Genomic DNA, 6,416 nt, shown 5'->3' with positions numbered 1-6,416 from the left:
GCCCGGGCGCAAAAATGTGTCAAACAAATGAAAAACAGCAAATGTAAAAGAGAAGAGCATATGCCAGGGGGTCTCCAAACTTGGCAACATTAAGAGTTGAAGTCCACAAGTCTTAAAATTGCCAAGTTTGGAGATCCCTGGCATACGCCAAAGTCTTGCCTGACTTTCGGCAGTGTCCAGGGATCTTGGCCTTGAAAGAGATGGAAATTAAGACTGACAAAACGATTTACTATGGAATTATAGTAATTCACCAGCTTCGATCGCCCAACTCTATTCTCTGAAAGAGATCGTCTTCCTGCACTTTCAATGTCTACTCCAAGCTAACTTGTGGATCTGCCAAAATAGTTCATTCCTTAAACCAAAGTTGAAGGACATGGATTGGCAGGTTCTGAAGACAAGGTGGGTTGTCGCGTTTCTTGCCTGGACCAATGAAGCGACGCTGGTGCCCCGAACGCCTCCCGAAGCGCCTACTTCCAATACCGCTCTTCTGCGAGTGGGAGGGAAAAGCAGAAGGAAAACTCGGGTCTTGTAGAGCGCGAAGCGTTTTCGGCCTTTTAAAGTGGGCAAGGGAGACGAACAGACCCGTCTTCCTGGCAGGACTAACCCGGTTTAGTAAATGCCGGCGGGTGAGGGGGGGCACTAGATTAGGTTATTTTTGGCTGACCCACATCATTGCACCCTCTGTGGTCAAAGCCTCCTCCCCACTTGATTCCCGCGGAGCTCCGGATCCTTCCCTGCCCGTCTGTCCTGAAGCTCTTCTCCATGGCTCTGCCATCCCCGGTCAGAAGAAAATCCTGCCGGTATTACCTGAAGGGGAGCGGCTCTGCTGCTTGGAAGGTTCCCAAGGGAATTCGTTGTAAAGGCAGGAGTCCCGAGGGTGTTTTCCCTCTGCCGCTGGGAGAGGAATCCTGCGGATGGCGGAGTAGTCGTACTCCAAGCTTTGCAGGCCTTATTTTGGTAGGGTTTGGGTAGAATCAAAGTAAAAACAACAGAATCCCCTTCCCCTTTATTGTCACTTTTTCCTCTTCCTCCTCCTTCTCTTCTGTTCACCTAGGCTCTAGTATTAAAATGTTTGTTGTTTTTTTTCTTTATTGAAAAGACAGTGCCATGTCAGGGTAACAATTACAAATAAAGCCAAGTCAAAGAAAAATCAATAGCAAATCTTAACATACTTAACAAGCTAATAACTATAACAGAAATATATTTACAGTAATTATAATAACACCAATTACAACAATGGGGGAGGGGAGAGAAAAGAAAATGAGCTTTAACTAAACTTCTATTTATATTAGCCTGTTTACAATTTTTTCCAATACAATCTAGTATTAAAATGTTAATCTTCTCCTTTTCAGCGCAGGTAAACCTGGAGAAAAACCAGTACCAGGTGGAGGTTTTTGAAGAGAAGAGGAGACATTATATTCAATTATCTTTCTTCTATCTTGAGATTAAGCATATGCAACAGTCAGCTTCCCTCTATCTGTTACCCTCCATTAACATCTTCCCAGTAATATCAGATGGAAGAAAGCCATCAAAGTATGTTTTGGACCCTTTGAATCAGTCTAGATTGCTGGTAACTTTTCTGACAGGTGGCAATCCAGTCCCTATCCAAAACTTGCCAGCATGAACAAATATGCTATTTAAAGCCTTCTACCGATCACAAGCAACTTCTTGAATGATGTTTATTCTGATAGATTATAGCCCTCAAAAAAGTATGTAGTAATAACTTGGAAATCTTTAAGGTGCCACAGAATCCTTTGTGGCTTTGCTGTAAAGTAAGCAACCTTTTCGAACTTTACAGATTGAAAAAAAATTGCAAGATGTGATAGGAGAACTTTTTAGAAATTTATCATCAGTTCAGTCTCCTCTTAACAGTGTTACACTTTGTTTTGCAGGAATTGCACTATTGCAATAAACATGCATATTTTTAAAAAAGTATGTTCTTGTTATGTGCAGTAGGGATGTGGTGTTCACCTTTTATATAATGTTCTTGAATGTTAACATTTTATTGCCCAAACTGACTTTTTGATGCAGTATAATAGAAAGTAATACTACTTTCTATTACTACCACAGCATTAAAGCAAAGGATTAAAGAATGCTTTGCTTAAAATACAGGTGAAACTCAAAAAATTAGAATATTGTGCAAAAGTTCACGTATTTCAGTAATGCAACTTAAAAGGTGAAACTAATATATGAGATAGACTCATTACATGCAAAGCAAGATAGTTCAAGTCGTGAATTGAATTGAATTGAATTGAATTGAATTTATTACATTTATATGCTGCCCTTTTCCCCGAAGGGGACTCAGGGCGGCTCACAATCCAAGTCAGGGAAGGGGGTACAGATAAGGGATAAAAAAAGACGAACAGAACAATACACAATTTAAAAGCACACAACAACCATACCATTTGAGGGGGGGGGGGGCAAAAGCTCTTTAGCCCCAGGCCTGTCAGAACAGCCAGGTTTTAAGGGCTTTGCGGAAGGTCTGGAGGGTGGTGAGGGTTCGAATCGCCACGGGGAGCTCGTTCCAGAGGGTCGGAGCAGCCACAGAGAAGGCTCTCCTCCGGGTAGTCGCCAGTTGGCATTGGCCGGCGGATGGAATTCGGAGGAGGCCTAATCTGTGGGATCTAATTGGTCATTTGAAGTTAATTGGCAGCAGGCGGTCTCTCAAGTACCCAGGTCCAATACCATGAAGGGCTTTATAAGTGACGACTAGCGCCTTGAAGCGTATCCGAAGACCAATAGGCAGCCAGTGCAGCTCGCGGAGGATAGGTGTTATGTGAGTGAACCGATTTGTCATAATTGTGATGATTATGGCTTACAGCTCATGAAAACCCCAAATCCACAATCTCAGAAAATTAGAATATTACATGCATTCAATAAAACAAAGATTGTACATAGAACAATATCGGACATCTGAAAAGTATAAGCATGCATATCTACTCAGTACTTGGTTTGGGCCCCTTTTGCAGCAATTACTGCCTGTGGCGTGGCATGGAAGCTATCAGCCTGTGGCACTGCTGAGGTGTTATGGAAGACCAGGATGCTTCAATAGCATCCTTCAGCTCTTCTGCATTGTTCGGTTTCATGCCTCTCATCTTTCTTTTTGCAATGCCCCATAGATTCTCTATGGGGTTAAGGTCAGGCGAGTTTGCTGGCCAATCAAGCGCAGTAATCCCACGGTCATTGAACCAGGTTTTGGTGCTTTTGGCAGAGGTGGCAGGTGCCAAATCCTGCTGGAAAATGAAGTCAGCATCCCCATAAAGCTCGTCTGCTGAAGGAAGCATGAAGTGCTCCAAAATCTCCTGGTAGACGGCTACGTTGACCCTGGACTTATGAAGCACAGTGGACCAACACCAGCAGATGACATGGTTCCCCAAATCAACACAGACTATGGAAACTTCACGCTGGATGCAAAATTTGAGATGCAAAAGTTGCTCTCATCAGAAAAGAGGACTTTGGACCACTGAGCAACAGACCAGGTCTGTTTTTCTTTAGCCCAGTTAAGACGCTTCTGACGTTGTTTGTTGTTCAGGAGCGTCTTGACAAGAGGAATACGACATTTGAAGCCCATGTCCAGGATCCGTCTGTGTGTGGTGTCTCTTGATGCACTGACTCCAGCCTTAGTCCACTCCTTGTGAAAGTTCCCAACACTTTTGAATGGCCTTTTCCTGACAATTCACTCCAGGTTCCAGTCATCTCTGCTGCTTGCGCAACTTTTTCTTCCACACTTTTCCCTTCCACATAACTTTCTATTAATGTGCTTTGATACAGCATTTTGGGAGCATCCAACTTCTTTTGCAATTATCTTTTGAGGCTTTTCCTTCTTATGGAGGGTATCAACGATGGTTTTCTGCACAACTGTCAGGTCAGCAGTCTTTCCCATGATTGTGATTCCTACTGAACCAGACTAAGAGACCATTTAAAGGCTCAGGAACCCTTTGCAGGTGTTATGACTTAATTAGCTGATTAGAGTGGGACACTTTGAGTCTAGACTATTGCACATTTTCACAATGTTCTAATTTTCTGCAATTGTTGATTGAACTATCTTGCTTTGCATGTAATGAGTCTATCTCATATTAGTTTCACTTTTTAAGTTGCATTACTGAAATAAATGAACTTTTGCACGATATTCTAATTTTTTGAGTTTCAGCTGTATATCATCAAATCCTGCATTACTGTTTAATAGGACCTGGGGTCCATGAAGCTCTCTGAGCTTTATAGTTTCTTTGTAGGTGTTTCATTACCAAACTAAGTAATGTCGTCAGTGCAGAACATAAAGAACATGAAGTGAGAATCAGGAATTTCAAGCTAAGCCAATGTATCAAAATCTCAAATTTGTTTTTCCTACATCTGATGTACATTGGCAATAACTACAGTACATGTTTTAGTTATTTACTACCCTGGAAGCAATTTAACTAGACTGGGTCGCCACCACATTAACCAATTGCAAGTGCGGCCACCCATCTCAACCAGATCGCAACCAGACTGGACCCAAGCAGACCCAGTGGCAACAGCAACCTCCATGGACAACTCTAATCCATACAATCAGGCCTGCGTTCCAACAAGTGAAATGGTCTCATCGGCTGACTCACCTGTGGAAATGAGCCTTCCTCCAAGAGTCTCCAGTTGAAATTGCCGTGCAGTCGCTGGGTATTCCAGAAGCCGTCCCCAAACTGAGATGATCAGTTTGGGCGCAGGTGCCCCACGTACTTACAAGACTATGCATGTGCCATCCAGGCAGGAAGAAGTGTTATGTTCTTGTTCTTGTTTCATGAACATGCCAATGCAGAGGCACCTCCCATTGACTGAGCTGTTGACAGCACTCAGCAGGAGAATGAAGCCTCACGATTGGCCACCCCGTCTGACAGCTACTATATAAAGACCTGTCAGACAGAAAGTTCTCTGTTGCCAGTTCTGGAGTTGCCTCTGTTATTCTGTTAGCGCTTAAGCAAATAAAGACTGTTCTTGTTAGCAACCTGTCTTTCCTCAGTCCTTCCGCAACTTGTTCTTTGTATAAAGCAAAAAGCTTTGCAGAAGTCTATTTAAATTGTGTCTATTGCTTTACCCTGGTCCAAATGTTTCTGCAGTGTAGGAGTTGCAGATTACAGGATAATTTTTCCTGAAACCAAACTGCTTGTTAGAAAGCAGGGTTTGTTTCTAAGTGGAGAGTGATGGATTGGTTTATAATTGATTCTATGATTTTACGGGTGATGCAACCTGGTGAGATTGGTCTGTAATTTTCTACTAGACTAGGGTCTCTCTTTTTAAAAAGAGGCATGACTGTGGCTAATGACTGTAAGTCGGGGCACGGAGCTGGTTCTGAAAGATACCTTATAGATTGTGCAGAAATATTCCCGAAGTTTCAAGTTGCAGGGACTCAGGCATCTCTTGGACATGGTAGGTACCAATCTCTTAAGGGTGCTCTACGATACTATGGATTTTGAGGAGCTGGTGTCCACTTCCATTCTGCACGGGGCTCCCTCTATATTGACAGTGAGGTAGATCTTGTTGCTTGAGCCAGTGGTTGCATTACTGAGCTACCTCAGTAGCTACCTCAATGGTTGTGGAAGATAGCAAAGCAATCTCCTTCGGATTTCAAAGGTGTTCTGCTTGACCGCCTGGTGTACGGAGGCCCTGATGCTGCGTAGTGGTTGGCAGGGAGGAACAACAAACCTTAGCTAGATGGCCCCTTTTCCTGCACTGATGGCAAATGGTGGTTTTGAACATGCAGGTAGACCTGGAATGATTCCCACCATAGCCTATACAAGTTGCCTGAGGAAACCTTTTTTCTGGAGTTCATCTTTTCTTCGGGGATGATGTGAGGCAGCTTACTTCATCTTCATCATCCGTTGTGTCATCCCCAGCGACCTCTTCATTGTGGACAGCTGTGGCTTGGCTAGCAGTGGTCAGGATTTGGGACCTTTGTATCTCCACAGTTGACCTGTTGAGCAATTTGGACAATTGAGCCTCATCCACTGCAGATTGGAGGTTGATCTCTGTCTTGGCTAACAGGCGGCATTGCAGCCACATGTCCCTCACACCACAAATTAGTTGATCCAGGGGGACATCCTCCAGGTCTCTGAAGTCACAATAGAGTGTGGCTGTCTTGAGGGAGGCCATATATTGGTTTATAGACTCACCCTCCTCCTGGTTCCTTTGACGGAATTCATGTTGCCTGTCTATGCAAAATGGAGCTGGTGCATAGTGGCTCTTCAGCTTTGCGAGTAGAGTCTCCAGGGCATGGCATGGACTGGCTGAGGGGCGAGTAGGGCTCTAGCCATCTCAAACATTTCATGTCCACATGTCCAAGCTTAGTTCGGTATAGTCATTTGCCTCAAGGAAACACTAATCATTCTAAGTAAGAGTCTCCATTGCTGGATTAAATGCTGTGAATGGGATCAGTGTAGCCATCCTTA

Source organism: Thamnophis elegans, chromosome 8 (assembly GCF_009769535.1).
Source record: "Thamnophis elegans isolate rThaEle1 chromosome 8, rThaEle1.pri, whole genome shotgun sequence".
Taxonomy (NCBI): Eukaryota; Metazoa; Chordata; class Lepidosauria; order Squamata; family Colubridae; genus Thamnophis; species Thamnophis elegans.
The sequence above is the reverse complement of the archived record's forward strand: the minus strand, read 5'-3'. Positions refer to the sequence as shown.